Here is a 23,422-nt window from a genome sequence, read left to right as displayed (position 1 = left end):
TGATCATTTGCCAGTGTTTTTCCAGAGAGGTCGTCGGTCGACCGGTGCGGTCGACCGAAATCTCAATTTTTCTATCGGTCGACCGCGCCGGTCGACCGAATTTTCGGTCGGTCGACCGAAGCTTTCCTTCGGTCAACCGAAATTCTCTTCGGTCAACCGAAATTCTCTTCGGTCAGCCGCGATTTTTTTAAAACGGTCATTTGCCTAGAACACTGCGCTTTCACTTAATGGTGTTTGGCACAGTCTGAGGTAAGGGTCTGAAAAAGAGATTATTTTCCTATTTGAGAAGATTGTGTTTTGTTTTTAAATTAATTAATTTCTTCTATTTAAAACCCTAGACTTCTTCTTCTTCAGTTGCCCTAACGTTTGCAAAAACCAGAGAGACTGCTGTCTTCCTGAGAGAATTTTCAAATCTGTTTTTCTCTGTGGTTTTTGTGTGTGTTCACTTCCAAGCTTCAGTAATTCTTCTCTTTGCCATAGGGGCTGTGTAAAGAGAGAGTCTTGCATCTTTTCTTCTGCTGTGTGAGGGAGATCTTGTGTAGATCAACTGTGAAGGAGTGTGATCTGTTGAGATCAAACTATGTAGTGAGAGATCGTGTGGGATCGCTGTGTAGACGAAGTTCCGGCTTCCAAACCGGGTGTGTAGTGGATTTCTCCTCGAGAGTGGGGAGCAGGGACGTAGGTCAGCGGGCCGAACCTTGTTAACACATCGCGCGTCAAGGATAACGATTCCTAACCTTATCTCTCTTACTTTGATTGCATTTCTGTTTTGTGGTTTGCATGTGTTTAATTTTTATTGCATATTAGAGCCTTTTGACCCTAATCACCCCCCTCTAGGGTCCAACAATTGGTATCAGAGCATTGGTCTCTATATCAGTTTTTGGTTTAACAACCTTAGAGAAAAGATCAAATGGAGGCTTCTTTGAATATGCATATGTTAGAAGGACAATCCACCACTAGACCACCACTCTTCACCGGGAGTAATTTTGCTTATTGGAAGGCTAGGATGAGAATTTACCTCCGTTGCATTGATCTTGACATCCTAGACCTCATAGAAAAGAAATATGTAGAGAAGTCCAAAGTCGAGAACATGTCCGATGATGAAAGGCACCTTGCCAATCTCAATGCTAAGGCCATGAACGCCTTAATTTATGGTCTTTCCCCCAATGAATACAATAGAGTTTCCACGTGTGCAACCGCATACGAAATTTGGGTAAAGTTATGTATAACACATGAAGGAACCCCCCAAGTTAAGGAATCTAAGATTAGTGGGCTTATGCATGATTATGAGCTATTTAAAATGCTTCCTAATGAATCCATTGATGCTATGTTTTCCCGTTTTACTAATATCATCAATGAATTACATGGTCTAGATAAGCAATTATCCATTCAAGAGATGAACTACACGATACTTCGCTCCTTAACTCCGGCATGGGAGCCCAAAGCTACAGCCATTGAGGAAGCTCACGACCTCACTACCTTAGCTCTTGATAGCCTCATCGGAAAGCTCAAAGTGCATGAGAAGAAGCTCAAGGGGAAGGAAAAGGAGGAAGTGCCATCACGTGAAGTTGAGGAACCATCACCAAAGTTGAAGACTATAGCTCTCAAAGGAGCTAGTGACAACTCATCTTCATCGTCGGAGAGTGAAGTCGATTTTTCTAGAGAAGTGGCTCATCTCTCTAGAAGAATCTCTAGACTCATAAAGATGAACAAGAAATTTAACCCTCGATCTAACAACAAGTTTTCCTCTCGTGTAGGAAAATGTTTTGAATGCAATGAACCGGGTCACACCGCTAAGGATTGCCCTAAGCTCAAGGAAAAGTACATGAAGTACAAGAAGAAGAAGACTATGTATGCCGGATGGGAAGAATCTGAACCAAGTGATTCGGATAGTGATGAAGAAGGAGCCAAACTTGCTCTTCATGACCAAAATGTTTGTTTCATGGCAAATAAACATGAGGTAATATCTGAGGCCGAAAGTGAATCTTTCTATATGCAATGTGACATAGCTATGGCTTTAGAAGAGTTGAACTTTGAATTTAAAAGAATGTCTAAAGAATACTCTTCCTTCAAAAAGTTACATGCTTCTTGTGATATCAAGCTAGAGCAATTAACAACTTCTCTTGCTCTAAAAGATGAATTGCTAGGAGATCTCGATTTCGAGAATAAGCAATTAAGATAAAAAATTGAAAGATTAGAAATTGTGAGTTATAGAACTAGACCCACTCATGCTCATGCTAACTACAATCACTATGATAGAAATAGGTTTTATGGTTCTAACATTCGTACATACAAAAGAAATTTTGTATGCACTTATTGTATGAGACATGGACACATTTCTACTCATTGTAGAATTAAAGACAACCAAGATTTTTATGGATTGATATGGGTACCCAAAGGTACCAAGACTACTAACCACCAAGGACCCAAGACATGGGTACCTAAAGCTACTACACCTTCATCTTCTTCTTTTGTAGGGAACGTCACGGCAACGACGTAAGGAGATGTGGTACCTTGATAGTGGTTGCTCACATCATATGACGGGCAATAAAGAGTTATTTGCAACCCTATCAAGGATTGAAGGAGGTAGCGTCTCCTTCGGTGGTGGTGAAAAAGGTAAAATCATTGGTATCGGTTCTATTGGTAAGAAACATTCACCCATTATAGAAGATGTTTATTTAGTAAACGGTTTGAACCATAATCTTCTTAGCATTAGCCAATTAAGTGATAAAGGTTTTGATATTTCATTTAAACCGGATAAATGCATCATTAGTATGAATGGAAAAATTGTTTTTATTGCTAATCGCAAATCTAATGTGTACATTTTTAAGATGAATGAATTAGTAAATCAAGATGTGAAGTGCCTTGCGGCAATTGATGAAATCCTTGTATTCGGCACAAAAGACTTGGACATGCAAATATGGAGTTAATATCAAAATTGTCTAAGAGAAATCTTGTGAGAGGATTACCTAGTTTGCACTTCATCAAAGATACCACATGTGAGGATTGTGTTAAAGGTAAACAAACAAAATCATCTTTCAAATCCATCAATGAGGTATCAACTTCTAAACCCTTGCAATTACTTCATCTTGATTTGTTTGGTCCTATGCGTGTTACCTCTCTTGGAGGCAAACACTATGTTTTTGTGATTATTGATGATTTTTCTCGTTTTACATGGACAATATTTCTTGCTAAGAAAAATGATTGTTTTGAAGAATTTGCTAATCATGTTAAAAGAATTGAAAATGAAAAAGATTTGAAAGTTGTTAAAATAAGAAGTGATCATGGTGGTGAATTTCAAAATGAATTTTTCTATGATTTTTGTGCTCATCATGGTATAACTCATATGTTTTCCGCTCCTAGAACACCACAACAAAATGGTGTTGTTGAACGGAAAAATCGCACCATACAAGAGATGGCACGCACTATGCTTAATTCTTTTGATTTTAAATACAAAAGATCACCATGATAAGTTTGATTCCAAAATTGATGTTGGTATTTTCTTGGGTTATGCACCTCGAAGTAAGGCTTATAGGGTCTTCAATAAACGAAGCCTCGTTGTTGAAGAATCTATAAACGTTACTTTTGATGAGACTAATATTGGCTCTCAAGTTGTTTTGCCTATGAAAGATGATGATGATGATGTTGAGGGAGGATTGGACTTATTGAAAATCAATGATACTCCCTCTATAGAAGCTCAAAAGGATGTGGATAACTAAAATGACAATGAACAAATTGAACCGCCTAAAGCTTGGAAATTCACATCAAATCATCCAAAGGAACAAATTATTGGGAGCCCTTCAAAAGGAGTCATTACTCGCTCAAAAGCCTTGAGTGAGTGTGGTAATATTGCTTTCCTATCTCAACTAGAACCTAAAAAGATTAATGATGCTTTAAATGATGAATTTTGGGTTTTGGCTATGCATGAAGAATTAAACAATTTTCAAAGAAATGAAGTTTGGAAGTTAGTTCCTAGACCTAACAATGCTAGTGTTATTGGTACTAAATGGGTTTTTAGAAACAAACTTGATGAACATGGCATTGTTACTAGAAATAAAGCTCGTTTGGTTGCTCAAGGATACAATCAAGAGGAGGGCATAGACTATGATGAAATCTTTGCACCGGTTGTAAGGTTGGAATCTATTAGGATGTTTTTAGCATTTGCAAGCTTTAAAAATTTCAAACTATTTCAAATGGATGTTAAAAGTGCCTTCTTAAATGGTTTTATAGAAGAGGAAGTGTATGTTGAGCAACCCCCCGGTTTTATAGATCATGCTTTTCCTAATCATGTTTACCGGGTACAAAAAACTTTATATGGATTGAAACAAGCTCCTAGAGCTTGGTATGCTCGCCTCTCTAGTTTTCTTGTTGAAAATGGTTTTTCAATTTCATTTTAGTTCAAATATATGTGGATGATATTATTTTCGGTGCTACTAATGAATCCTTGTGCAAGGAATTTTCTAAAGTAATGCAGGATCACTTTGAGATGAGTATGATGGGAGAGCTTACATTCTTTCTCGGGCTTCAAGTCAAGCAAACTAAGGATGGAATCTTCATTTCACAAAGCAAGTATGCGAAGGAATTGGTAAAGAAATTCAACTTAGAGAACTCTAAGCATGCGCCTACTCCCATGAGTACTAGTGTTAAGCTTGATGCGGATGAGAGTGGTGAAGATGTGGACCAAAAACTATACCGAGGTATGATAGGTAGTCTTCTTTATCTCACCGCTAGTAGACCCGATATTATGTTTAGTGTGTGTGCATGTGCACGTTTTCAAGCATCTCCAAAAGCATCTCATTTAATTGCGGTTAAAAGGATCATTAAGTATGTTAATGGAACTTTTAACCTTGGTTTATTTTATCCAAAAAGCACCTCTTTTGATTTATATGGTTTTTGTGATGCCGACTTTGCCAGATGTAAGGTAGATCGCAAGAGTACTAGTGGATCATGCCAATTCTTAGGAAATTCACTTGTTTCTTGGGCTTCCAAGAAACAAAATTGTGTTGCATTGTCCACTACGGAAGCGGAATATATTGCTGCCGGCTTATGTTGTGCTCAAGTCTTATGGATGAAACAAAGTTTAGTTGACTATGATTTGAACTTTCAAAATATTAAAATTTTTTGTGATAACACAAGTGCTATAAATATTTCTAAAAATTCGGTTTTGCATTCTAGAACTAAGCATATTGATGTGCGCCATCATTTCTTACGCGATCATGTCGAGAGACAAGATGTATCCCTAGTATTTGTTGACACGAAATCTCAACTAGCGGATATATTTACTAAGCCTCTTGGAGAGGATGATTTTTGTCGCATAAGAAATGGTTTGGGCTTATGCACTATGTGAAAGTTCTACATTGCGTGCTTGTTTTGTGCATTTTATTTTCTCTTTACCCCATTTTTTGATGTTGACAAAGGGGGAGAGAAATCTCCTCATTTGTTGCATATACTAAGGGGGAGCTCGTAGATAGGGGGAGCACCTATCTATAAGCTATTTTATTTTTGCTCTTATAATGGTTGGTTGTCATCATCAAAAAGGGGGAGATTGTTAGCCCTTATGTTTTGATGATGTTTTACAACCACCATTAACGGTACTAATGGCTTATTGAGTGCAAATGTAGTAAATTTATTTATCAAGCTTGTTAGTGCCATTTATGGAGGATGGATGGAATATATGCTACAACGATGATATCCAAAGGAGGAGGAGGCATAATGATGAAGCAATGTTAATTCAAGAACAACAAATTCATAAAGAAGCTTCATCAAACTTAAAGCTATCAAGACTCAAGAACTATAATCTATGTGAGGATATTAGCTAGTTTTTATTTTCTCTCTAGTGCTAGAATGTAGGCAAAGAGTTACTGATTTTACTTGAAGCTATTGGGAATCACACACACGTTTTCATACTTATGTTTTTAAACATTTTTTCACAAAATACTATTTATCACAAGTATGAGGACCTATCTGCAAAATTCTTTTTCCAAACAGTTTGTTCTTAGTATTAAAAACATTTTACAAAGTTTTATAATTTTCAGAGGTCAAATAAATATTTTGTAAATATTTTAAGTTGAGTCAAAAATCAATTTCAGCTATATATCAGAAAGCGGTCGATCGGACTGGTCGATCGCTTCTATGATCATTTGCCAGTGTTTTTTCAGAGAAGTCGTCGGTCGACCGGTGCGGTCGACCGAAATCTCGATTTTTCTATCGGTCGACCGCGCCGGTCGACCGATGATGGCTCTGCTTGTTTTCCAAGTTTTCAACGCTGTTCGCGATCGACCGAATTTTTGGTCGGTCGACTGAAGCATTTTTTCGGGCGACCGAATTTTCCTTCGGTCAACCGAAATTCTCTTCGGTCAACCGAAATTCTCTTCGGTCAGCTGCGACTTTTTTAAAACGGTCATTTGCCTAGAACACTGCGCTTTCACTTAATGGTGTTTGGCACAGTCTGAGGTAAGGGTCTGAAAAAGATATTATTTTCCTATTTGAGAAGATTGGGTTTTGTTTTTAAATTAATTAATTTCTTCTATTTAAAACCCCAGACTTCTTCTTCTTCAGTTGTCCTAACGTTTGCAAAAACCAGAGAGACTACTGTCTTCCTGAGAGAATTTTCAAATCTGTTTTTCTCTGTGGTTTTTGTGTGTGTTCACTTCCAAGCTTCAGTAATTCTTCTCTTTGCCATAGGGGCTGTGTAAAGAGAGAGTCTTGCATCTTTTCTTCTGCTGTGTGAGGGAGATCTTGTGTAGATCAACTGTGAAGGAGTGTGATCTGTTGAGATCAAACTGTGTAGTGAGAGATCGTGTGGGATCGCTGTGTAGACGAAGTTCCGGCTTCCAAACCGGGTTTGTAGTAGATTTCTCCTCGAGAGTGGGGAGCGGGGACGTAGGTCAGCTGGCCGAACCTCGTTAACACATCGCGCGTCAAGGATAACGATTCCTAACCTTATCTCTCTTACTTTGATTGCATTTCTGTTTTGTGGTTTGCCTGTGTTTAATTTTTATTGCATATTAGAGCCTTTTGACCCTAATCACCCCCCCCCCCCGGTCCAACAATTGGTATCAGACAACATTGGTCTCAAGAATAGAAAATTAGAATTTTTATTAATGAAATTCATTTTTATTAAAAAATTAATTTTTGGTGCAAAAATCTAACTTTTAACAACTGTGATGTCAGATCTATAGTAAAAAAATTCAATTTTTTTATAAACTAGTAGGCAATAATAAATCCGGGATTTATTAATTTTTTGAGATCTAAAATATTTTTTATATTTTAAAAAAAAAATTTGAATTAAAAAACCTAAATCTAGACCCGCCGGCGCCAGGGGCGCTGACGACGTCGGGATCTGAGGGTAGCAGCTCCGCTACTAGGCACCAGAGGCTGGCCGCCCTCCACCCGCAACCATCGGTGCTGGGTGCTGGTAGTGCAATTGTAAAAAAGAAGAATAAAGACGCCGTGATGACGGAATGGCGGCCTGCGTGTGGTAGCAGCCGCCAGTGCAGATGCCGGCATCGACATCACGCGTCGGAAAGCCGACATGGGGTCAGGGCAGCAATGCTGCCATCACAGCATCAGCCCCTAGGATTTTTCAAACCCTAGGGGCTCACTAGATTTCATAATAGAGTTATTTTTCGGATTTTAAAAAAATAATTTTTAAACTTTAGAAGTTTAAAAAATTATTTTTATATACTAGAAAATTTAATTGTAAAATTCTAATAAAATCTTGAAGAGTTTGATATATAGCTGTTCTAGTGGGAGCGCCTTGGGTGCATACAATATCACAAGAAATTAAAAAAATCCTAATAAAATGGACAACATAAAGTAGATAGTTAAATGTAGAAGCAGATTTGTTTATTTATGTTTGTCATGCCACATGTTCATATGCATACTGAAATATATAAATAAATAATTTCAAGTGGGAGATTTTGGATAGAGATTGCACTATGATTTAACTACCAATCTAGTCTATCTATAAGAAATCTAGTATTCCCTTTTCAAAAAGTTTATAATGATTTTAAAATTATAGCTTTGAACTCTGTGGTTGGGGCCTTAGGCTTTCTTCTCTTTGTTAGGGATGTAATTGTATTATTGGTATAAGAGTCTTGATGAGATGGAATATTCTCCAGCGATGAACAATACTCCACATAAATGCCAATAATCTTAACGTATCTATAATTAGAGTGTATTAATTTTTCTCTTAAGGTACCAAGATAGTTATTCTGATGTCAGTCCGGGATTGAGTAGTTTGATATACCTTGTTATCGGAAGATCCATTTTCTCATGAGTGTAAGAGATTTTGGTGAGTAGTGTGGTAGTAATATTTGAGTCAGAAGAAGTAACCCAGACTCAGAGATTTGAGGTCGGTCAGTACTAGGTCTGGAGGTGGAAAATTGTTTGATGTGGTTCACCGGATAGACTACAAATAAGAGCAATCTTATTGAGGATTACATGGACAATCTAAATGCAAATAGCTTCTGCGATGCTCTGAATGTGAGATTCAAATATGTCTCTTCAATGAGGATCTGAGTTCTTATTATTAAGTTAGATTCAAATGAGAAATCTGTTGGGTAGAACATCAAATTCACATTTGCATGATAACATCTATGATCACGAATCATGAGATAGCTAGAACTGCGTCGAGCTAGGAGCGACATATCTGGATAGTAATCTAGGCTATATAACTTTAGGATAGATATCTGTTACTTTTATTGCATGTTGTAGATGTGAAACATTCGGGAATGTGCAAATAAAAGTAAAGTTAGGAGTCTAAACACCAGGGTGTATTCAAGACTAAAATGTCTGCTTCAACTTTGGAAGCTAAATACCCGAGGCACAAGGCTAAGAGCCTATTTACAATGGGTACACCAGGAGATTATTTAGAATGGTTTCTCAAATAAAAAAGGCAATTAAAAGATGAAAAGTTCAACTAATAAGAGAAAGATCAATTGATTTGACTGCAAACAAACCAATCATTTTGCGCATAAGGGGGCACAACCAAGAAAACTTAGAGACTTGTGAATCACATCTTCAGGGCATAGACAGTATTAAGTCCTGAATGAGAGCGGAAAGATATAGCTAGGTGTTGATGTATGGAATCGAATAGTCAAATGAAATGAGTTAATTATGTTGGCAGAAGTCCTCTAACTCTCCAACATGCTTTGGTCTCTAGGGCAAGCTGTAGCTTCCTACACAAGTAGCAGAACGATAAGAGGGAAGGGTGTGATTCGCCGGTTGTTCCTCCGACGATCAAGTCAGTGTGTAGCTTGTATGGAGAAGTAAAAAAGAACTGTAGCAGTTTTTAAGTTCAAAGAATGGAAATAGGTTACCCTTTAATGAAAAATAGTATCTCTATTTATAGTAGTAGAAGAAGGGTAGGATGGTAACTTTGGACGGGCATGAGCCGGCGGCCAAGTCAGCTTCAACTTTACAGGTGTTGGTTGAGGAGTAGAGGAGAGGTCACTTCACTTTAATGCGAAGTGATGTAGGGTATGCGGTGCCAACGTGATCTGATGTGTCATAAATACTATTAGAGGTAGAGGAATGATGGCGCCCATAATGCGTTTAATGAAATTTATGGTGAGGTGATTGGTCATCAATGCACAGGATAGGCTCGAGGCTCAAGGCGTTTCGTCGTCTTTCTATTCGTCTATTGGTCAAGAAGTACCGTCTTTCGAGTCACCCTCGTAATGTGTCAGCCAATGAGTTGACCGAGTGAAGTGTTTGAGTAGTCGACTCGGCAGGGGGAGGACACATAACGCCTTTCAAGTCGTCAACATGTGACGCCTTTTGAGTTGTCCTTGTAGGATGTCGGCGTGTCAAGTTGACAGAGCTGACACTGCTAGAAAACAGCATTTCACCTACGGGCTAATAGCGACGGATATTTCCGTCGCTATAACTATAGTATTAGCGACGGAAATATCCGTCGCTATTATTCCGTAGGTGAAACTATTTTACCGACGGATAACCACAATTTAGCGACGGATATTTGTAGTCGCTAAATTCTTTAGCAACGGAATATTCAGCGACGGACAAATCCGTCGCTAATAACTTCTTTAGCGATGGATATTGCCGTCGCTAAAGTTTTCGATAGGGAAATTTTTTGGGCACGGGCGCCCAAAAAATTTGGGCTGCCCGCGCCCGATAAAACTCTCTTCCCCCCCAGACCCGATTTCCCCCCTTCTCTCCCGAATCCTCCCTCCCCCCCCTCTCTTTTCCGGCGATCTCCACCGCCGCCGCCCCCTTTCTCCCCCCCCCTCTCTCTTCCGGCGATCTGCACCGCAGCAGCCGCCCCTCCGCCGCCCCTCTCTCTCAGTTGAGGTACCCCCTTAGTCTTTATTTTTGTTACTGTTAATTGTCTATTATGTCAGTAGAACAGCAGATTGGGAGCATATGGGAATAAATTTTGGGAATTTTTACATGAACTGTTTGGATTTTGGTGTTTTGTGGTGATGGAATTTGTTAGAATTTCGTACCCTAGAAGTGCATATGATCATATTTGTTACGAGTGAATTGAAAATTTTTAGTCTATTAATGTTTGTGGGAACCTTTGAGAAGTCGAGAGTTGCAGACAAATCACATTTTTGTTGTTTAGTTGTGTGGTGCATTACTTGAGAAATTCCCTGGACTTGAACATGGTGCATTTCTTAATTGTTTAGTTGGGTGATGACAGTTTAGACGAGTGGACAATTCTTTTTTCCAACCAGCCAAATGCCAAAAAACAACTTTCTTAGTCAGTCTCTGTAAAGCCTTTTTGTATATTTTGAAGTTAATGAGAACAACTAAGAAAGTTCCTATCGGAGTTTGGTATTGGTTAGTTATGTAGTTTTTTTAAAAAGTAATTTGCATATCTGATTAATTTAATAGCTAGTTTGTATACATCTTTAGGGTTCGGTGAGGGTTAGGGTTAGGGTTAGGGTTAGGCGAGGGTTAGGGTTAGGGTTAGGGTTAGGGTTCGGTGAGGGTCAGGGTTAGGGTTAGGTGAGGGTTAGGTGAGGGTGGGGCTTAGGGTTAGGGTTAGGGTTAGGTGTTATGGTTAGGGTTAGGCGAGGTACACATTTCGAGATGTTATTAGACTTGCTCAGAAAAGTCATTCCAGGCGGCGAGAAGAGCATCCCCGCAACTTATTATGAAGCTCACAAGATTATTGATACACTGGGGCTTGATTACAAAAAGATAGACGCCTGTCCGAATGACTGCATCTTGTACAATAAGGGTAATGAAGATCTAGAGGAATGTCCGACGTATCATGTATCACGCTGGAAAGAACATACGGGCACATCTGAAGGCATATCATCCAATAAACAGAGCAGAATCCCTGTGAAGGTTCTCCGATATTTTCCAATTATTCCTAGGCTGCAGAGGTTTTATATGTCTGCCGAGCTGGCTGAGAATATGCGATGGCATTCGACCGATCGTAAAGAGGACGGGAAATTGAGACATCCTGCTGATGGTGAGGCATGGAAGCACATCGATCGTATATACCCTGACTTTGGTAAGGAGTCTCGGAATATTAGGTTGGGGCTTGCTAGCGACGGATTTAATCCGTTTGGAGTAATGAGCTCTGCTTGGTCTACCTGGCCAGTGTTGCTCACACCGTACAACCTGCCACCGTCGATGTGCATGAAGCAGCCATACATGATACTGTCACTCTTGATCCCTGGAAGATATTCTCCTGGAAATGACATTGATGTTTTCCTCCAACCATTAATTGACGACTTGAAGCTTCTTTGGGATGAAGGCGTCAGCACTTACGATGCTTATGGTAAGGAGGCTTTCCGTATGCGTGCAATGGTCATGTGGACAATTAATAACTTTCCAGCATATGCTAACTTGTCTGGATGGTTGACGAAGGGTCAGATTGCTTGTCCGGTTTGCATGTCAGATTATGAGGGAATGTTCCTGAAATACAGCCGTAAGTTCTGTTATTGGCAACACAGAAGATGGTTACCTACAGGGCACAAGTTCAGAAAGTTAGTAGGAAAGTTCGACGGCAATCCAGAAAACAGACCGGCACCACCAAGGCTGACCGGGGAAGAAATATTTGAGCTTCTACATCCTCTACCTAAAAAAATATTTGGAAAGAAAAGATTCAACAAAGAAAATCCATTTGGGGTTAGGAGAAAAATATTGAAGCAAAATTGGAAGGGAAGGGGAAAGGGTAAGCAAACAAGGATGGGAAATAAACCTCGCACTGTCCAATCGCATGTGCGTGCCTCTAAGGGTACTGAACTTCCGCGTGGATGGTCAAAATTCAGCATATTTTATCAATTGCCATATTGGAGAAGTTTAAAAATACGTCACAACTTGGATGTCATGCACATCGAGAAGAACATATGCGAGAATCTCTTGAACACTTTGTTGCAGGACGGGAAAAAAATCAAAAGATGACTTAAGGGCACGTCGAGACCTAGCAGAATTGAACATCCGTCCCGAACTGCAAGCTATAGATAAGGGTGACGGAAAGTTTGTACTCCCAGCCTCCCGTGTCACACTGTCGAAGGATGAGATCCATAATATGTGTTTATTTCTAAAGTCCGTGAAGACACCGGATGGTTATGCTTCAAACATTTCAGCAAATGTGCATATTGAGGACAGGAAAATTTTGGGACTCAAGACACATGACCATCATATTCTATTGCATCAACTTCTCCCGGTTGCGTTGCGACATGCTGAGAAGGAACTCGCGATGGTGGTAATAGAATATTGCGGTTTCTTCAAGCAGTTGTGCTCCAAGGTGATTGATGTCAGGGAGTTTGAAGAATTAGAGGGACGTGTAGCCAATACACTGTGTAAAATGGAAATTCTATTTCCACCCTCGTTCTTTACGGTCATGGTGCATCTCACAATACATTTAGCATATGAAGCCCGCATCGCAGGACCAGTTCAATATCGCTGGATGTACCCTGTGGAGAGGTATTTATTATTATAATGCTCAATTAATATTTGTTAAATTACGTATATCAGTTTTATTTTGTCACAAATCATGAAACTATATGCTTGTAGGTATTTGGGTTTCATGAAACATTTGATGCATAATCGTGCACGTCCTGAAGGATCGATAGCAGAGAACTATATAAGTAATGAGAGTTTGAATTTCATCTCTCGTTACTTGCGGGGTGTGGAGACAAGGCTCAACCGTCCCCAACGAATAATTGACAGAACATTCTATAATGATCGTGGAGAGGACACTAGATTCCCCAGAATAGAGCTAGATCAAGCCCACGCATATATCTTGAGCAATGATACTACATTTAACATATACGCGGCCAAAGTATTTAACTGTTTGAATCAGATCATATCACATTACAATAACTATCTCTATTTAACTGTTATAAATGATTTTATTCTAGGCTTCACATCCGATATGTCCAGACTATTCTTAAATGCAGAATAAAAAATAAAAGAGTTATGAACACACACTCTAGACAATTCCCTGCATGGCTGAAGGGTGAAGTAAGATTTATTTACATTTCTGATTCGTATATCAAATATGCCAGAAAACAGACCGGCACCACCAAGGCTGACCGGGGAAGAAATATTTGAGCTTCTACATCCTCTACCTAAAAAAATATTTGGAAAGAAAAGATTCAACAAAGAAAATCCATTTGGGGTTAGGAGAAAAATATTGAAGCAAAATTGGAAGGGAAGGGGAAAGGGTAAGCAAACAAGGATGGGAAATAAACCTCGCACTGTCCAATCGCATGTGCGTGTCTCTAAGGGTACTGAACTTCCGCATGGATGGTCAAAATTCAGCATATTTTATCAATTGCCATATTGGAGAAGTTTAAAAATACGTCACAACTTGGATGTCATGCACATCGAGAAGAACATATGCGAGAATCTCTTGAACACTTTGTTGCAGGACGGGAAAAAATCAAAAGATGACTTAAGGGCACGTCGAGACCTAGCAGAATTGAACATCCGTCCCGAACTGCAAGCTATAGATAAGGGTGACGGAAAGTTTGTACTCCCAGCCTCCCGTGTCACACTGTCGAAGGATGAGATCCATAATATGTGTTTATTTCTAAAGTCCGTGAAGACACCGGATGGTTATGCTTCAAACATTTCAGCAAATGTGCATATTGAGGACAGGAAAATTTTGGGACTCAAGACACATGACCATCATATTCTATTGCATCAACTTCTCCCGGTTGCGTTGCGACATGCTGAGAAGGAACTCGCGATGGTGGTAATAGAATATTGCGGTTTCTTCAAGCAGTTGTGCTCCAAGGTGATTGATGTCAGGGAGTTTGAAGAATTAGAGGGACGTGTAGCCAATACACTGTGTAAAATTGAAATTCTATTTCCACCCTCGTTCTTTACGGTCATGGTGCATCTCACAATACATTTAGCATATGAAGCCCGCATCGCAGGACCAGTTCAATATCGCTGGATGTACCCTGTGGAGAGGTATTTATTATTATAATGCTCAATTAATATTTGTTAAATTACGTATATCAGTTTTATTTTGTCACAAATCATGAAACTATATGCTTGTAGGTATTTGGGTTTCATGAAACATTTGATGCATAATCGTGCACGTCCTGAAGGATCGATAGCAGAGAACTATATAAGTAATGAGAGTTTGAATTTCATCTCTCGTTACTTGCGGGGTGTGGAGACAAGGCTCAACCGTCCCCAACGAATAATTGACGGAACATTCTATAATGATCGTGGGGAGGACACTAGATTTCCCAGAATGGAGCTAGATCAAGCCCACACATATATCTTGAGCAATGATACTACATTTAACATATACATGACGTAAGTATTTAACTGTTTGAATCAGATCATATCACATCACAATAACTATCTCTATTTAACTGTTGTAAATGATTTTATTCTAGGCTTCACATCCGATATGTCCAGACTATTCTTAAATGCAGAACAAAAAACAAAAGAGTTATGGACACACACTCTAGACAATTCCCTGCATGGCTGAAGGGTGAAGTAAGATTTATTTACATTTCTGATTCGTATATCAAATATGTGCCTGAAGAGATATTTAAACTATTTATTTCTTTTCTTTAAGGTTGACCGACGTATTACGAATGGGGTTAACCTGCCTGAGAAAATATGTTTATATGCCAGAGGTCCTTCTAACGTGGTTAAGCGTTATGGAGGCTACTGTATCAACGGCTTTAGGTTTAACACCATCGGTTTCGAAGAGAGACGACAAACGCAAAATAGCGGTGTGTTCTGCTCCTTCTCGCAACTGTCATACGCTAGTTCAAAAGATCTAAATCCGATCATATTGAGGACAGGAAAATTTTGGGACTCAAGACACATGACCATCATATTCTAATGAAGTCAGACATGTGATGTTTAAGGTTCGTTGGTGTGAGCTGAAAAAGGCGAAGGATGACTACGGTTACACACTCGTTAATCTTAACAAGGAAATATATTAGACTGAAAAGTACATGTTAGCTGCTCACGCAAAACAGCGCTTTTATGTCAAAGATATAATGAAAAATGACGAATGGGTTGTCCTTAAGAATCCGCCTAGATCCTACATTCATGAAGCCGTGTCTGACGAAGATCATGAAGATGTTATCTTGGCCGACGAAACAGTTGCTGAGTTTTCCTTAACACAAAATAATCTGGTGGATGAAATTGCACTGGCGCGCCCTGATGTACCTGCGATTATATGTGAGCCAAGGCGTAAAATCAAAAAACGAGTCCACGGTAGAGTCGATAAAACTATAAGGACAGTCCTTTTGTCTGCACGCACACGGTCGCAGGCTAACCGCACACGGTCGCAGAGTAGAGCCTCAACATCATCATAATAATATACTACTTGGTTATGATTTAAAAAGAACATTCATGTATCTGTTTGACTGGTTAACATGTATCAGTTTGTGTTATGTATTATAGTATTACCTTTATATTATCTGTTTGACTGGTTATCATGTATCAGTTTTTGTCATGTATTATAGTATTGCCTTTATATTATCTGTTTGACTGGTTATCATGTATCAGTTTGTGTCATGTATTATAGTATTGCCTTTATATTATCTGTTTGACTGGTTATCATGTATCAGTTTTTGTCATGTATTATAGTTTTGTTGGGTACTCATTATGTTTTCAAAGTATAGATGACAAAAGGATTACGTAAGAGAGCGCTTGAGAGACTTATTGGTAGACATTCTGGAGGCGACGCACATGGCTCTACGTCAGGTATTTTTATTTATTTATTATATCTGTACATTTCTATAAACTATTAATACGAGCCTAACATTATTTTTTCACATTTCCTACGCAGGCCGCATCGCTGCTACACATGACGGGCCGCCACAGGACACAGGACGAGGAGATGCTCCACCTGATGCGGAGACACTCGTTGATCCTGCCCAGCATGCAGAGATGCCGCCGTCGCCTCCTCAGGCTGCAGATGTATTGGAGGAGCGCCGATATGAGCCATATAGCACAGCTGTAGAAGCTGCGCCACTACCGCCGGATTCTATTACAGATCAGCGAGCCCACGACCCGGCCAAGGTGAAGGAGGATTGGGATGCTTATCATGATTTGCGACTTATCGCACAGCAGAGGTATGAACAAGCAAGGCGTAGATGCCTCGAATTGAAAGGTGTGTATAGATTTTTATAGTTTATCTGTTAATATTTTAATTTGTATTATCGATATTGATTGATTTATATTTCGCCTGAATTTCATTTTTTCGTAGGTACCGAGCGACCTACTAGGCGCGGCCGCAGTGGTACCAAGCCAAAGAACCTCGTCCCAGATATTCGTCGGAGGGCCGTGATCCGATGGCAGAACGGCGTGCCTGTCGGGCCATTTGCTAACTCATTCAACAATTTCCTCGCCGCTTTAGCCAGGAGACATGATTTCTTCAACATATATTTGACGTGGAAGTCGCAGCGGATTGATGCGCTGGTGGCTTGTTGGCGATATATATGTGTGAGTCATTTATTTTATAGTTTATATTATTTTGTTTAACACACTGATTTGTATCTCTTTTTTCATTGTATGCTGAAGCGATTTTTCTTTCTTGACGATTACGCTTATGCCTGGACTTACTGCTTCACGCAAATCAATCTATCGTTCAAGAGGTGGCGGTCAGAGCTGAAGAAAAAATATTTTACTCAAAGAACAGAAGATTGGGAGCGTTACTGGCATCTTGACGAGCGCGCCGATGGAGTTGATTTTTTTGCACTTTGCGATTATTGGGACACGGCCGAAGCTCAGGTATTATTGAAGTATATATCTTCGTTTATTGTTTGAAATTCTATATTATATCTGTTTAACATTCTTTTGCAGGAACAAGCTGAAATAGCAAGGAGGAACCGCAATGCGCCCCGCAGTTACGAGCATCACGGGGGCTCCAGGTCCTTCAGCCAGCATTATCATCAATTGGCGCTTGAGGTATATAATATATTAGCTCTTAGGTTATCAATTTGAGTATAATTTATGTGTTATGAGTTAATGATATATGTGAATAAAATAGGGAAGGGGAGAACTCGGGCATTTTGCAGATCGTATTCTGACTGGTTGGAGACCAAATTACGCCGATGAAGTGAAGAAAGCGCAGAACCGGGATCTGGCTGTAAGTAGCAGTTAATTTGTATATTTAATTTTTATAACAATGCATTTTAAATGTGTTAGAATTGACCGGGTTGTTTTGGTATATCGTAGGAGAAATTACATGCTAAGGTGCAGGAGCAATTATCACAGACTCAGGTCGATTCTAACACTCCGACCCGATTAAGTAGAGAGGAGGAGGATAGCATCATCGAGACCGTCATTGGACCGAGTAGGAAGAACAGATACAGGTGGAGAGGATCCGAGCATCGGCCGTACGAGTCCAGTAGCACCTACGAGTCTGCAGCTCCACCAGGATGCAGTTCTTCTCAAGACCCGACTATGGAGCAGCGGATGAAAGCGATGGAAGATTGGCAGTCGCGTCGGGAGTCGGAGCTACTCCAGATGGCGGAGGAAGAACGGAGGCGCCGGGAGCAGAGGGAGCTGGAATTCACCCAGTTCATATCGACTCTGCCTTCTGATGCTCAGGAGGCATATAGGAGACGGTTTTTGGCGGATCAGGTAATATATATATATATGTATATTTCTTTTTTAATTAAATGAATTAAATATAAAATTCTTACTTAGTTACGAGTATGCCATGTGACTAAATGATATCACACAAACTGTTACACACAAACTATATCTCTCTCCGAAACACAACTAAAATTATATACTTAATGTTTTTATGTGATGTTGGTGTTGATGGTGCGTGCGTGCGTAGCGATGGTTGTATTGGCTAGTGAGTTGGTTAGTTGGTTGTTATTTTATTTTGTTGTGGGGCGTTCGTGCGTAGGGTCGTTGGTTATGTTGTTGGTTGGTGGGTGTTTTCGTCGTGGTGGTGGTGGTGGTGGTGATGATGATGGAGGGGGAGGGGGTGGGGGGTAGGAGTTTGGTTGGTTCGTGGGTGGGGGATTGTTATTGTAGTGGTGGTGGTGTTATTATTGTTGTGTTGTGGTGTTACATGTGTTGTATTGTCGTGATCGTTATGTGCGTGCTTGATGTTGGGTTTGGTCGTGGTGGGGGAGGGGGAAGGGTGGGGATTGGGTTGAGCTGGGTACTCGTGCGTGCGTGTGTGCGTGTCGGTGGAGATAGGTACGGGTGCGTGCGTTGTTAAAAACATGTGCGTGCTTGCGTATAATACATAAATATATGCCATGATACTCTCTCTGAATCATATAACATGTAAGAATATGCCATGATACTCTATTATTGCTATACTTGCATGTTATGCCTTGTTGTTTTATAATTTGTTACTTTACTGTAAAATTCAGTTTTTGATGATGTACGTATTGCTCTATAACGTTTTATTTATTTTTTTAGGCTGGGACTTCTCGACAAGGTGGAGTTGGTGATGAGGATGAGGATGATGATGATCGGGACTGAGTTTATTTGTTTTAACATTAAAAACAATGGGTGTGCTGTATAAACATTTCTAATGTTGGGATATTTATTATGTTTTTAGTGAAATAATTGTTATATATACGTGAAATATGTGTTATATGTGCTTGTGTTGTGTAAATTTATTGTACAGGTTATTGTTGTGAAATATATTGTACAGGAATTTCTTATTTTCAAAAAAATTTAAAAAAAATTCAGATTATTTTTAGCGACGGATATTCCGTCGCTAAAAGCTCTTTTAGCGACGGAAAACTGACACACTAGATGTGCACTAAATAACTTTTAGCAACGGATTTTCCGTCGCCAATATATATTGGCGACAGAAAATTATATAGCGACGGAAATATTTTAGCAACGGATTTTCCGTCGCCAATATATATTGGCGACAGAAAATTATATAGCGACGGAAATAGGGTGACGGAAATACGGTCGCCAAAAGAATATTTTGGCGACGGAAAATCCGTCGCCAAAAAATATAGCGACGGTTAATTGTATAGCGACAGAAAATACCGTCGTCAAAAAATTATACTTTGGCGACGGATTTTCCGTCGCTATATATCCGTCGCTATAAATTAGCGACGGATTTGCCGTCACTAAAGGTAGATTTACCTACCCTGACAATAGTGACGGATTTTTAGCGACGGAATTTTATTTTTTCCGTCGCTAAAACTTTTAGCGACGGATTTTGGACTTTTGGCGACGGATTTGTCTGTCGCCAATAGTCCCCTTTGCAGTAGTGTATGCTGCTGTTATGTGATATTTTGCACACGAATGTGATCTATCATATCGCAAATGGAAATGATGAATACTCACTGCGAGATGACAACAAAATCGAATAGCTATCTATGTCCTGAAGTAGAAAAAATTCTTCAACAAAATTGCATGAATGAAAGCACTCTTGAAGTATCGCTGAAGGACATAACCGACCCACGTACAATGAACCTATCCAAGATTAACGTTTCCTAGCAGAATTCAAACTCTTTTGTGCTGTTGTCTGTTACATGTTACTTTTGACATTTTGTTGTGATATTTACTACTTAAATGTGACATATTACTTGTTTGTGTGACTTATTGGTATTAACTGTGACATATGTAAGAATCTTTCTTTTCAGATTCTATTTAATATGCTAAAGAAAAAAGATCACTAAGAAATTACAAATACACATTTTATCATTTACGAACAACTAGTAAACATCCAACATCCAACAAATGAAATAGTTACATGTGTTTGTCTAATACTTTCACTCAATCAATGGTACATTATTAGCCCCAAAGTACAAACGATATTCTGGATCGCCAATATCTAACTTCAATCGCAACTTCTTCCATTCACCACATTCACATATGATTTGAGCAGCATGGATCGCCAATATCTAACTTCAATCGCAACTTCTTCCATTCACCACATTCACATATGATTTGAGCAGCAAGTCCTGCTCCTAACATCTCAGACTCCCTTTGCAAGGCTTTAATATTCATTGTCTCCATTCCCTCTAGAATCGCCTTGATGAAAAAAATATGCATGTATGCCACAATCATATCTGTAAAAATATCACATAACACGTAAACTGCAACATATATAGCTGGTAAAGAGAATATATCACACATAATGTAAAAATATCATATAACAACAACATATCTCACACAGAATATCAAAATGTCATATAACAGCAGCACATGTCATACAAAATACCAAAATATCACATAAAAATAGCATATGTCACACTAAATACCAAAATATCGCATAAGAGCAACATAAGTCACAAAGAATACCAAAATGTCACATAACAGCAAAATATATCACTCAAAATATCACATAACAGCAGCATAAGTCACACAGAATACCAAGTATCACATATATGGCTGTTTGTTGGAAAAATTGTAAAGAAGAGACTAAAGAAAATATGACTTTGATTCCTTTGATCTCGGTTACAACTTGATTACAAAAGAGAGGAAAACGAATTTGATTTTCCCCTTTGTTTAAAACTGGGTTCTTCTTGGTAGCGATGGAGTGCTTCCTTCGATTGATTGCGTCGAACTTGCTCTCCGTTGACGATCCGACCGTCTTTATCTCGTGGGAACGATGAACTTTCGTGGAAAGTTTTATGAATAACTCTGAATGAGTTTAAGAACTCTGAACGAGTTTGAACTCTGTGAATAGAGTTGTTGGAACCGAAAATTCGGTTAATAATCAAGCTGTTTTTCTGTTGTTGAAGGATTCTCTCAGATTTGATTTTCTGAGGTTGGTTCAAAAATCCTATCTCCAAGGATTTCGTTGCTGTTGTTGCCGAATCTCCAAACCTGAGTGGTTTTGATGATGAAGAATCCAACCCTTGATCTGATTATCAAAAATCCGATCCTTTAACTCTGTCGAGTTTGTTTTAGAACTGAAAATCTCCAACCTGTATGGTTTAGATCTTTTGAATCCAACACGTGTGGTTCAGATGCCAAAAATCCAACCTCTAACTCAGTTGAGTTCGTTCAGCTTTTATAGGGGGATAAGAGGTTGTAACTGACCCCTATATCCGCTCCTACGTGGGCGAAAATCCCTCAGAACGTGGGATAAACGGTTTTGGAACCGTTCGACTTATGTTTGAATAAGTCAAACGCCCATTCTGGCGTTCAAAACCTCTACTTCGTGTTCTTTGAATTGAGACGCGAAGTTGGGTGTTAGCTGAACACCATTGAACGCGAGGGTCGCTGTTGGTTGAACACCTTTGAACGCGAGGGTCGCTCACGTTTGGCTTGTGCATTGTCGACGCGAGGGTCGCTGTTGGTTGACAACGCGAGGATCGCTATGGCTTGACGACGCGAGGGTCGCCGTGGCTTGACGACGCGAGGGCCGCTATGGCTTGACGACGCGAGGGTCGCCGTGGCTTGACGACGCGAGGGTCGTCTTCATTTCCAAATTGGTGACGCGGGGATGACATCCGCGTTTCAGAAGGAGCCATTTGACTTGTAACTTCTTCTGTAGAGCGTTGCAAGGACCGTTGTTCAATAATCCTAGCTTTAGCTGTTGTGGGGTGTGAAAGCCGTCAGATTGTAACTTTCACTGTAGATTGTGAAGACTGCTGAATAGAGTTTTCATCAGTTGTCGGAAGTGTCGTTGGATTGTAACCTTTCTCGATCTATGTGAAAAGTCCTCTATTTGCCGCTTTCGATCACCGACCCGAAAGCTATTTGATTGTAGCTTTTGTTGTAGGAGCTAGACGGGAATCAACATCCATAGTGTCTTAAAGATGAATATTCGCCCATAGCTCTCTACCAAGCAACTCACCAACTGAGTCCAACTTTTTATTTCTGAAATCGTCCCACTGCTCATCAGCATCTCTAATAATTGCTACGATATTAGCCATGCTGTTGTCACAGCCATCAAGATCAATCATCTCAGAGGTGAGGTCGCGTTTGTGGCAATTGTGGAGTTGCGGATACAGTGATTGGGAAGTCGTCTGATTGTGACCTCCGTTGTCGGAGCTTGTTTGAATAAGCTATCTATTGTGATTTTTAGACAGCCTACAATGGCACAAACGTAAAAGGGGATTATCTCAAATTTTCATTGATCTGTAACTCGTTACACAAAACCAACCTCATGCATTATTTACAAACATAGAAATCCACATGTTCTTATTACCACCATCTCAAGAAATCAAATCAAAGGGTTCATCTTTCTTCTTCTTATTATCATCATCTTTCTTCTTCTTATTATTACCATCCCATGTCCTTCGTAGAACAGTATCCTCCCCGGCACGTGCAAGATCACGACAAGGCCAAGATTGAGCACGCCATGGAACTGACCCAAGGGCTGTCGGATGTCGAGAGCATGCCATGCTTCTTCTACAACATTAGCCACTATTTCCTCTAGCACGTAACTATGAATTACTCTTGTTTAATTACTCAAGTCATGAATCCCTTTCTGTTAGTGACCAGGCTCCCTAACCCAAGCCTTCTTAGCTCAACTATCAACAATAAATCAATCAAGTAATGCTGAAATAGACGATACAATCGCAAACAATAAATATCAAAGAGATGATGCATAATAAGTCTCTTAAATTTTAATTGTTCAAATAATAATCCACCACACACCCAATTCTTCAACCAATCTAAAATCCTCTAGTTTCAGTGATTTAATCTTCCAACAAGCCCAAATCCTATATTCTACAGTTTCAGTGATCTAATCTTCCAACAAGCCCAAATCCCAAAATTTTCCATTAAACCCTAGGTTTTAACAAAAATCTCAGAAATTGGGAGATTGGAAGTTAAAGATTGGACCTTTGGTTAGGGTTTCCGTTGTTCAGTGACTGGAGTGAGGATCAGAGCGGTTGATACGGTTGTAGGCGGCCTCGATGACGAAGTAGATGCCGAAGGTGACGAGGGCGATGCTGAGGCCGGGCGTCGCATGGCGGAGATTGCTGGTGAGCGATGAGTGCTTCCTCCACTCGGTCAACGCGGGTGCGGAGGGCGGAGGAGGAGGACGAGGAAACAGTAG

General features: G+C 39.7%; 1 long non-coding RNA gene across 1 annotated transcript; it reads left to right on the top strand.

The window, feature by feature from the left end:
- LOC109835454 lies at window positions 16,481-17,325 on the top strand. The gene is made up of 4 exons (XR_002245622.1): window positions 16,481-16,582; window positions 16,679-16,914; window positions 16,993-17,202; window positions 17,275-17,325. It is a non-coding gene; the product is annotated as an uncharacterized LOC109835454 (long non-coding RNA).

This window comes from Asparagus officinalis, chromosome 3, assembly GCF_001876935.1.
Source record: "Asparagus officinalis chromosome 3, Aspof.V1, whole genome shotgun sequence".
Classification (NCBI taxonomy): Eukaryota; Viridiplantae; Streptophyta; class Magnoliopsida; order Asparagales; family Asparagaceae; genus Asparagus; species Asparagus officinalis.
Note: the sequence above shows the minus strand (reverse complement) of the source record. Positions and strands in the feature narration are given on the sequence as shown.